The 12,500-nt window shown below is 37.4% G+C and overlaps 1 protein-coding gene across 5 annotated transcripts in view; it reads left to right on the top strand.

The window, feature by feature from the left end:
* The window catches only part of LOC128688933 (putative neural-cadherin 2), a 971,397-nt gene that overhangs the window by 615,315 nt on the left and 343,582 nt on the right, over window positions 1–12,500 (top strand). The gene's annotated exons all lie outside the window — the stretch shown is intronic.

Raw genomic sequence — 12,500 nt, 5'->3', positions numbered from 1 at the left:
ATATATATATATATATATATATATATATATATATATATATATATATATATATATATATATATATATATATATATAAAGTCCTTTCAAATATTTTCTCTTATACGTACGTTTTTTTCACTTATGTTAGTTTAAAAATTAATAATTCTGTACGTATTCGGCACGACATATAGGTAAAACTTGCGATTTTGGCTTAAATAGCAACGCTCTTCTTGCCGAATAAGGCAAGCTAAAATTTGTGTATGCAATAATTTCGCAAAAATCGTTCTGAACCTAACGAAAAAAAACATATTTCATTGTTTGTTTATTATTAAATTATTAGGCTAAATTAAATTGCGCTTGTTATAATAAGGTTAGGTAACTTTTCTAACGTTCTTTTGGTACAAAATTATTAATTGTTACATTAACATAAATGAAAAGATATATCTTTAAGCGTATAGGAGAAAATTTTAGAAAGGACTTAATTTTAAATGAGTTCTTGCTAACTGACCATTTATGTCTATTCGGCACAACATATATATATATATATATATATATATATATATATATATATATATATATATATATATATATATATATATATATATATATATATATATATATATATATATATATATATTAAAGAGTGGTGCTAAATTCCTTCTGGACATTCACTGTGGCAGGGGAATGGAAGCTATGGGAAATAATCGGATTTGATCCTAGTAAACTGGTGGATATCTCCTATTCTTTGGAAAAAAAAAACATCATCGGCACCAAGACACTCAACCTGAAAGGAAAACTGCTATTACACTATCTTATGACGCCTTCCATCCTATTAGATAGAAGGTTACACTGAGACACCCTCTCGGAACATTCTCATCTGCGCAAAATTTCGGTGTTTTTTTTTTTTAATTTTGGTTAAGTGCTCCAATTATGGTCCTGAAGACCGTAATGGACTAATCTGATGAAACTTCAGACAATTACACAATGCAGAGTTCTGTTCAAAAGAAATGAGATTTTCACAAATGGCCTAATGTCATGCCTCTGCCCGGAGTGCCCCACATCATAGTGAGATGTTGTAATGTTAGGTACAAAGCAGTCGCTTCTGAAAATACAATTATTGTGACAGAAAAATCTCGAGAATGTCATATTCTTTTTCTGCAGTTCGGAAATTACTGTTAGGCTATTCTTGAGGACTAAGAACGAGGTTACATGTGAGCTATGCATGAACGTCACATATGTGCAAAAACGATACCCGTTAGTTATATATGTCTTGTTCATCTACTTGTCGAAGATGTATACTATTAGCACTGTTACGCTATGCATATTTCCTGTGTGTATATGCGCCAGGACCAAGCAAACGTAGTGCTGTCGGAGTTCAGCCAATTTATTTTACTGAGACGTATAGAGCTGGGTTAGGTGTAGTCACGACAATAATGTCACAGCTTTCGTGCGGTGAGTGTATGGGAAGGTATAATGATATGATAAGATGTAACAGTTCATTACACTCTCGCCCTCTTGTTAAATTTCTCCCAGTTCACGTACCTAGTACATGTGCTAGTTACTTGTACCCTTCATAAATACTCAGTGATGTCTAATTAAATTCATTCCAATAACCTTAATTTCTACCCACTAGTGTTACTTCATATTATCTTATTTTCCACCCCCTCGTGTTATTTTCCATTCTCTTAACTCCCAGCTTTATATTTTCTTACTCCTTATCCCCACAAAAACTAATGTTACTTTATCCTTGATGTTCACCCACCTTATTCAACCATTAGTCTTCTCTCCCAATTCTCAGATCTTGGTCCTAAAGTAACAGCAGTGAAACTGACTTCTAAATTTCCCAAATTTTCGACCATACCTTAACACCCTCCTATTGAGAATTAGTCGTTAAATCTCACCCTGTCGCAAGATCACGTTACTCTGTCACCACCGCGTTACTCTCACCATCACCTTGCTCTCTCATCATCACGTTACTCTTTCCTTTACCATTACGTTAATTTACCACCAAGACACTATCATTTCCCACTCTTTCTCCATTTAACTTTACCATCATAAACTTGTCACAAAACTTGTTTTATCGGCGTAGTGTAAGACCCATTTGATGTGACCGGGAGCGCAAGTTTTGCCAGAAGATTAAATAAACTGTCGATAGAGTATGAATCAAGATGTGTGGTTGTTAGGAGGAACTTATAGGAGATAGTAAGAGAAAGTACTTTTTAATAAGTTGTCGTGTATTTGATTCAAACTTGTATTATTAAAGAAACCAGCAAGTCTTCAATGGAGTTTCGAGTTGCAAGAACCATTGAGCTATGCAGCGTTAAATTAAGTTATTTAGATTTTCATGGTTCAGGAAGACAGCTTGACGCCCAGAGAGAGACTTAATTACCTTATCAAAGTGACGTAAAGACACATGATGTCTCCTTGCCGATCTTTGTCATGACTGACCCACAATTTGCAGAGGAAATTTTAATCGACGACCTTCCGAGCAGTCGTGGACAATTACCAGGTAGCGAAACGATGTCCAAGGCTTCCTCCCCAAATTGTAGGTAAGTTGTGAACCTTGGCAGCCACCATTCTTCTTCAAGCCAAAGCTGGGAAAGACGGTATTAGGGACTCCCAGAGAAAGATCCATCAACACTTAAAAACAACTGCCCTTCATTGTTAGTAAATAGAATTTCTGGTCAGCAGATTGCCTTCACACTGAGAAGACATCAGACTAAATTCTTTGTTTTTGTTCAATTCAAACACGTCAAGAAATTAGAGAAAGTGCAAAGGTTTGCAACAAGACTAGTTTCTAAGCTATGGGGTATGGCCTACGAGAAGAGGTTAAGAGAAATCGACCTGACGACACTGGAGGACAGGAGGGATAGGATTGACATGATAACGACATATAAAATACTGAGAGGAATTGACAACGTGGATAGGGACAGGACGTTTCAGAGATGTGACACAGCAACAAGGGGTCACAACTGGAAGTTAAAACCCAAATGAGTCACAGGAGTGTTAGGAAGTATTTCTTCAGTCATAGAGTTGTCAGGAAGTCGGACAATCTGCAGAGTGATGTTGTGGAGGCAGGATCCATACATAGCTTTAAGAAGAGGTTTGATGAAGCTCGTGGAGAAGGGAGAGAGTGAACCTAGTAGCGACCAGCGAAGAGGCGCAGCTAGGAGCTATGGCTCTACCCCTGCAACTACAACTAGGTAACAACTAGGTGAGTACACACACACACACACACACACACACACACACACACACACACACACACACACACACACACACACACACACACACACACACACACACACACACACACACACACACACACACACACACACACACACACATACACACACACACACACACACACACACATACACACACACACACACACACACACACATACACACACACACACACACACACACACATACACACACACACACACACACACACACACACACACACACACACACACACACACACACACACACACACACACACACACACACACACACACACACACACACACACACACACACACACACACACACACACACACACACACACACACACGAGCAATACAAGTGCAATATGTCACTATCTCCGTCTTATGTCATGATATTTTTGGGGGAGCAGCGTCTAGAAACAGAGATGAAGGTGAACAAAAGAGAAAGACAGACAGAGAGAGAGAGGCAGAGACAGACAGACAGAGAAAGATACAAGGAGAAAGAGGGAAAGAGAGAGAATTTCTTGTTTTCATTGAGTTTTGTACTAGCTTTAATGATATTATTGTTATTGAAATTATTGCTACTGATGTTTTAATTTTTCTTTTTGATGTTTTTTGTTATTGTTGTTGGTAGAGAAAGTGAAAGAAAGTAATGTCAGTACTCAGTTGTTGACTTAATATCTGGTAACTTCTAAATGTGACCCCAAGTGAATGAAAATCTTAACCAATAATTATGGTACGCCTACGTTCGTGCTGGAGTGAGCGGCGAGTACGCACGTGCATCACCGTGTATGCCTGTGGTTATACATGCACTACTCTTTGGATTCATTCATTTGTAACTACGGGTGTTGAGCTACAGCTCCCTGTCCCAGCCTCTCAACCTTCGTGTAGACGATGCATGTCGTTGCTTTCCTCTGCTGCGTTCGTCTTTCCAGCTGCTTCAGTCTTCAGGGAGGGATACTACCTTGATGCCGGGGAAGGGCTCTTTACCCAGGGAATTGGATCTACTCTGCACTTCCTTAAATCAATCCTGATTGCGTCTCATTCCCCACGTGCTCTGTTATTCCTAGGTCTTTAACATTTCGCCCAAAGTTAATGATTGTCATTAACAACTGTTCGAACATTTTAGGACTTTTTTTGGTAATGCTTCTTATGTTCAATGAGACATTTAGCTTTGGTCTTTGCCTTCTAGATCTCATCCCTCGTGTTTCAGTTTGGTTGCGACGCTGTCAGTACTAATGTGTATGACGGTTAAGCTACATTAACCTTGATGAAATTAAGATACATGTGCAACATCTAGGTATCTTTATTGCAGACGTTTCGCCATCCAGTAGCTTTATCAATACAAATTCCAGGACATAACTTGAAGACAGTAGAACTATGTACAGAAGATGAGGTAATCAGTCCCTCAGCCTTGGAGTAGGTGCGAAGAGCACCGTAGTCGTGGAGATTCTGAAGCAGAAGCAAGGCGCCTGACGCTTATATACTAACGTCAGGTGGAAATGGGACGTGTAGCAGACGAGGGCATAGTCACTGGTAGGCGGGATTCCCCAGTGGAAGTACATAACCTTCACGATTACGACTACTACTACTACTACAACTAACCCATCTCATTGGGTAGGACCTACTTCCTCGGGGAAATCCCGCCTATCAGTGACTATGCCCTCTTCTGCTACACGTCCCATTTCCACCTGACGTTAGTATATAAGCGTCAGGCGCCTTGCTTCTTCTTCAGAATCTCCACGACTACGGTGCTCTTCGCACCTACTCCAAGGTTGAGGGACTGATTACCTCATCTTCTGTGCATAGTTCTACTGTCTTCAAGTTATGTCCTGGAATTTGTATTGATAAAGCCACTGGATGGCGAAACGTCTGCAATAAAGATACCCAGATGTTGCACATGTGTCTTAATTTCATCTTGTCGGTATTGTATACCATTCTTGTACTACATTAAACTTGCTGGAATACTGCTCAGCTAACTCTTTGGTGTGTGTGTGTGTGTGTGTGTTTGTGTGTGTGTGTGTGTGTGTGTGTGTGTGTGTGTGTGTGTGTGTGTGTGTGTGTGTGTGTGTGTGTGTGTGTGTGTGTGTGTGTGTGTGTGTGTGTCTGTCTGTCTGTCTGTCTGTATGTCGAAAATATTAATCTGCATATTTTTAGTAACTACAGTTACTAAAAATATAGATGGGTACAGAGACAAGTCTGTAACCACCCATTTGGTTAAATGGAGTTTCAAGTGAGGGTAATTAGGAAGTTCTCTGCCACGTACCAAGCCACCTAAACTGAACTGCTTCTTGGAATAGCTTGTTGACACCATCCTCAACACATCCCTTCGACAGGAGCACTGCAAAATCTCGAAATTTCTTTCAAAACGCGAAATTTTACGCTGAACGTTTTGGATTGTTAAGGCATAAAAAACTAGGACATTGTAGGAACGATTATTTTACTCGGGTCAGATTCTTTATGGGAAGACTAGTATGATTAGGAAAAAACTAGCGTCTAGTATCTTATAATCATAATGATGAAAATCATTATCATTTACGTTATCTTGGCTCTTATGTGTAAAAATATTAAATACGCTGGTTCAAGAGCCAATTAAATAAGGATCATACATCACCTCGTCCACATGGACAATGCAGATTATCAGAGGACATGTTTGTGCCAAACATACTTGTCAAGTAGAGAGATTGCTAATCCACTAGCCAGATGAATCAACGGGAGACATCTTCGTAATACCCTAAAAGAGTAAACATGTTGATTTGTTGTTGACGTCTTTGTAATTAAGGGTTGACTGGTAGTTTATGAGAGCTTCATTCTGATCCTGTGATATGACTGTTTTAGTCTACACCTATGGTAATAAAATTAGTTTTTTTTTACTCAGGCTTGGACAGAAATTTCCCATGGCAGGAAAGTGTTGCTGTATGTTACTGACATTGACCTCTAAACCAGGCTAGTTTTTCTGTATGGTGTAGACATCGAAGCCTAAGTCAGGCCATTGTTACTGTATGCTTCAGATATCGACCGCTAAACCAGACCAGGTGTTACAGTATGCTTCAGACATCAACTTCTACACAACGCCAGTGTTTCTGTAACATACACATGACGACCTCCAGTATCCAATCAGGTCTACCTTGGGCAACACAAGCCATTACAAGACTTCATTAACAACATTTCATATCTAACTGCTTTGTTCTCACACGAATAACAAAAGGGTGGAATTTAACACGAGTCGGTGGAAATTAAAGGAATATGAATTAACACTGGAGGGTAGACGTTAAAGTTATTTGAATACTACTACTACTACTACTACTACTACTAATAATAATAATAATAATAATAATAATAATAATAATAATAATAATAATAATAATAATAATAATAATAATAATAATAATAATAATAGCGTTTTCTTTTGTTGTTTGGGGTTAGCGGAATTACTTTTATGAAAGTAGTTGAATTATGAAACCTTATGAAATATAACCAGGCACCAAGATACAACCAGGCACCAAGATACAACCAGGCACCAAGAAATAATCAGGCACCAAGAAATAATCAGGCACCAAGATATAACCAGCACCAATATATAACCAGGCACCAGGATATAACCAGGCACCAAATTATAACCAAGCACCAGGATATAACCAAGGACCAAGGAATACCAGACACCGAGATACAGTTAAAATCCATGTTGGGTAGATAATTTAGGATTGAACAGAATATCGAGGCTACGTTACTCCTGATACTAAATGACATAGAAAGGCTTAATTCTTTATATATATATATATATATATATATATATATATATATATATATATATATATATATATATATATATATATATATATATATATATATATATATATATATATATATATATATATATATATATATATATATATATATATATATATATATATATATATATATATATATATATATATGTGTATATATATATATATATATATATATATATATATATATATATATATATACATATATAGACCCTTTTTTTTACACCTACCAAGCCCCTTTCTACTTCGTTTCAGGCAAATTAGCCGGTCAATAAATTAGTAAGTGATAGGCATTACTTCGCTCGTTAGCACGCACGATCACCACATCAGGTCGTGCGACAGAGTCGTTAAGGAACTTCGTCACACTTCTGAGAACGAACATGTTTTGTTCCTGTTTTAATATGGACAAGGCGGTGCTCGTGGGTAAACAAGTTGGTGATGGTGAGTGAACAAGTTGGTGATGGTGAGTGAACAAGTCGGTGATGGTGAGTGAACAAGTTGGTGATGGTGAGTGAACAAGTCGGTGATGGTGAGTGAACAAGTCGGTGATGGTGAGTGAACAAGTCGGTGATGGTGAGTAAACAAGTCGGTGATGGTGAGTGAACAAGTTCGTGATGATGAGTGAACAAGTCGGTGATGGAGAGTGAACAAGTCGGTGATGGTGAGTGAACAAGTCGGTGTTGGTGAGTGAACAAGTCGGTGATGGTGAGTGAACAAGTCGGTGATGGTGAGTGAACAAGTCGATGTTGGTGAGTGAACAAGTCGGTGATGGTGAGTGAACAAGTCGGTGATGGAGAGTGAACAAGTCGGTGATGGTGAGTGAACAAGTCGGTGATGGTGAGTGAACAAGTCGGTGATGGTGAGTGAACAAGTCGGTGATGGTGAGTGAACAAGTCGGTGATGGTGAGTGAACAAGTCGGTGATGGAGAGTGAACAAGTCGGTGATGGTGAGTGAACAAGTCGGTGATGGTGAGTGAACAAGTCGGTGATGGTGAGTGAACAAGTCGGTGATGGTGAGTGAACAAGTCGGTGATGGTGAGTGAACAAGTCGGTGTTGGTGAGTGAACAAGTCGGTGATGGTGAGTGAACAAGTCGGTGATGGTGAGTGAACAAGTCGGTGATGATGAGTGAACAAGTCGATGTTGGTGAGTGAACAAGTCGGTGATGGTGAGTGAACAAGTCGGTGATGGTGAGTGAACAAGTCGGTGATGGTGAGTGAACAAGTCGATGTTGGTGAGTAAACAAGTCGATGATGGTGAGTGAACAAGTCGATGTTGGTGAGTAAACAAGTCGGTGATGGTGAGTGAACAAGTCGGTGATGGTGAGTGAACAAGTCGGTGATGGTGAGTGAACAAGTCGGTGATGGTGAGTAAACAAGTCATAAATGAAGGATTTATCCTTCAATCATTCTCTTCAGTAGATTGTGGAATATTTTTAGACAAATTGTCCTTTCTAAAGACAATTGATATTTCTTTGACATTAATAACTTTATATATATATATATATATATATATATATATATATATATATATATATATATATATATATATATATATATATATATATATATATATATATATATATATATATATATATATATATATATATATATATATCGTGCCGAATATGTAAAACTGGTCAATTAGCAAGAACTCATTTAAAATTAAGTCCTTTCTAAAATTTTCTCTTATACGTTTAAAGATATATTTTTTTCATTAATGTTGATGTAAAAATTTATAATTTTGCACCAAAAGGAACTTAGAAAACTTACCTAACCTTATTATAACAAGAACAATTTATTTTAGCCTAACCCAACTAAATATATTTTAGATTTGTTTACAATAATTTAATACTAAACAAACAGAGTGAAATATATTTTTTTTCGTTAGGTTCAGAATGATTTTGGCGAGATTATTGCATACACAAATTTTCACTTGTCCTATATGGCAAGATGAGCGTTGCTATTTAAGCCAAGATCGCAAGTTCTGCCTATTCGGCACGACATATATATATATATATATATATATATATATATATATATATATATATATATATATATATATATATATATGTATGTATATATATATATATATATATATATATATATATATATATATATATATATATATATATATATATATATATATATATATATATATATATATATATATAATTACCTCCGCCAAGAGCAATAGTCCATGAACCAAAAGCTCTTGGCCAGGCTTAGATAATAGCTACGGCAAAACAATTAAGAGATTAAATTTCCTCTGGGTCGTCCCTGCCATCGTAAACAAGAGTGGTCTCGAGTGGTCTCGATAGCAACTTTAAGAGAGTTTTAATAGGAATGTGCTGGATCTTTGTGTATGCTAGCTGGTCTAAAATTTGGGTGTGTATATATTGTTAGTGACGGTGTGGTTTGTAGTGTACTGTACACTTGCAATATTTGGAGAGGAAACTAAGTTTAATCTCTGTATCAAATCTTGGATAGTGTGAGAAGAACTCATCTGTTTGGAAAGAATGGTAACGAAGCTATGAATTGCGTCCTGAGAAACGATCTCTCTCTCTCTCTCTCTCTCTCTCTCTCTGTCTTTCTCTCTCATCTCCAAAACATTATTGATATCAAGAACATTGACCATGTCAGGTTACATCAGCCAGAATGTATCATCAAAGACCATCCTACTTGTCTCCTTTCCTCTCTTATATATTAAAACTCTCTCTATGCTTGCTTTCTTTACTAGAGACCATCACAGAGTAGACAGCGGTCGTTGATACCTTGGTCAGCCATAAGGCTGTCAGCCAAGTCACTTTCGCATTTGTTTTCAGACACTGCTTTACCTCGCTCTTGTACTAAAGCTGGAACTATTGAACAAGTCATCTTATGAGAAACGCCCATACCAGGGTTTCTTTCTTGAAAAATAAACTAAAATCATTGCCTGCCTTCACTCTTTGGAAAAATAACCCGATCTGGTGGAAAGTACTTAGATTTTAACACTACTCTTTCCAAATCGGAAAAGCTTTGAAGGTGGGAAGTACGGAACTTGTACTTTACAAGTAGAGTATGGATCATTATTGAATCCAGGTGTCTGCTGCCTTTTATAAAGATAGGCAGGATCTCATAATAGTCAAGGGTTTTTTTGTTTTGCAAAGTCTAACTTGGCGTGTGTTAAGAGGAGGGAAGCGTGAGAGACTGGACCATCCACACACCAGACACGAGGTAAGACACACGCTAACCACCATTCTACTCAGCATTAAAATAACCCAAAATAAAAAGATTAGCTTTTTTCTTCGTTTCTCTGATTAGTAATCATACCAGACATTGATCTCAAACACGACAACTCCAGTGTCTGCACACGCCTTCACACTATCCATTATCCTCTGAAAAATTTCCCTTCTTACGCTTATCGACGCTTTTACTTCTGTACACTTTTATTTTTATCCACAGACCTCTTCAACAATTCTGTGGCTTTCTTTTTCTCATCTAGTCCTTTTTTTTACCCCTTAGAGAAGGCTTCCTTAGTGTTTTTTGGATATTCTCGTATTAAAATGAATTAGACTTCTCAATTTAATTGCATCGAGCCTGATTACTTTTCCATTATTCAGGAACTGCTTGACCCCTATGAGTTTACCACTTCCCCCTAATTATAATAATAATAATAATAATAATAATAATAATAATAATAATAATAATAATAATAATAATAATAATAATAATAATAATAATAATAATCCTAGATTCCCCTCTTCCTTCATAGCACGTTCTGCTGACACATCCACTCCCAAGTATCTAAATACATTCACTTCCAACTTACTTCTACCTTACCATCAGACCTTCAATTATTCCTTACTTTCCTGTTAACTCCTATCACGTTTCTTCTTTCTGCGTTAACTTTCAACTTGTATAAAAATATACATGCATTACAGTCATACAATACATACACACATACATTAATGCGTACATACACACACAAGCCCACTTATTCATATCCTGCCACATACGCACAGACGATTTTATCAAACACCTAAAACTGTACCAATAAGCGACAAGGATTAGATAGGATCACGGAATAACAGCATCATCAACAGCAGCAACAATGTTAGCAGCAACAAGAGCATTTGACGCAAAAGCACAGTTAGTAACAACGACATTACAAGCAACATTAGATGCAGAAGAAGCACTACTAACAGCAACACTAACAACAGCTGCATTAGCACTGAAGCAGCATCAACGTCAATAGTAGAAGCAGAATGGCAGCGGTACATCAACACTAGAAATAAAAGCAACGGCAATACTAGCACACAGCAGCATTGACAACAGCACTAACACCAGTCTAGTAACCTCAGAATAGGCAGTAATAGCAGAATGAGCATTAGCAGCAAAAGGATTCTTTGAAGCGTTAGCAGTAAGATTTTCAGCAGCAGCAACAGCAGAAGTATTTGCAGCAGCATCAATTTGAGGGTGTTCTAATGAAAGACCAGCTTTGGAAGTTGAGAAGCGACAAATTACAGTTGCCAAGAGTTGTGAGTTTGTGGCCGTGATCCATTCTGGAGGCTGTGAAGCGTCAGAGCCATTTGATCGGTGGGGAAAAGTCCAAGGTGAATGCGAATCAGATTTTGACCTAATTCATGACACTGAACACGTCGAGTAGATATGGATATCATTGACCCCGGCCAGAAAGACCAGACACACTGGACTGCATGTGTTTCTGGAAGCAAGTAAGGCGTAAGTAAAGCAACATCATCAGTTCTTGAGCTGGGAGTGGAGGGAAGTTCTGGAAGAAGTTAAGAGGCAGTAATCATGGTTTAACAGGTCGTTTCAAAGTTATGGGAGACAAAACAGAGCGTGATGCTCCAGTCAGCGGCTCAGGATATGGTGCGTAATACGATCAGTATTAAGTGCTCGGCAATTAGACGTATACGCAAGAGCTTTCAGAAACCCTAATTAGGGCTCACTTCCCAAGTTATACGACATTTGCGACATTGGAATATGCGACATAGCGTCCATAGCTGATTAAAACTCACACGAAAACTAAAAGTGATGAGGTCTGGAACAAGACTTGAACGGGAATTGACACGAGAAAAGAAAAAAAAACAGGAAAAATATTATTATGATATACAAAATAATCGAATTAGATCTAATGGAAAAATGGAAAACAGGAGAAGGAAAAAATATATATACAACAGTGAGAGCACGACATCGTTACATTAAGCTCCGTGAGAAGCAGTATGGAAGAAATATTATAAATACACAGAGTTTAATACTTTGACCAAATAATTAATTAAACTTTGTAGAAAACAATCAATTTGTTGGGAAAGAACGCCGGGAAATTTCATGTTCTCCAAAGATAAATAATTTACACTTGTTGCAAAACTAGCACCTGTAATTATAAAAATATGGAAACCTGTTCAATAAGAGGATATGAGATTTATTAACCTGTAATAAATCTGAGAGATCAGGAACAACAGGAAATCTTAATTGCATCATCCTGCATACAGGATTCAGCAGT

The sequence above is a fragment of the Cherax quadricarinatus genome, chromosome 16 (genome assembly GCF_038502225.1).
Source record: "Cherax quadricarinatus isolate ZL_2023a chromosome 16, ASM3850222v1, whole genome shotgun sequence".
Taxonomy (NCBI): domain Eukaryota; kingdom Metazoa; phylum Arthropoda; class Malacostraca; order Decapoda; family Parastacidae; genus Cherax; species Cherax quadricarinatus.
This window is presented reverse-complemented; position numbering and strand designations above follow the sequence as displayed.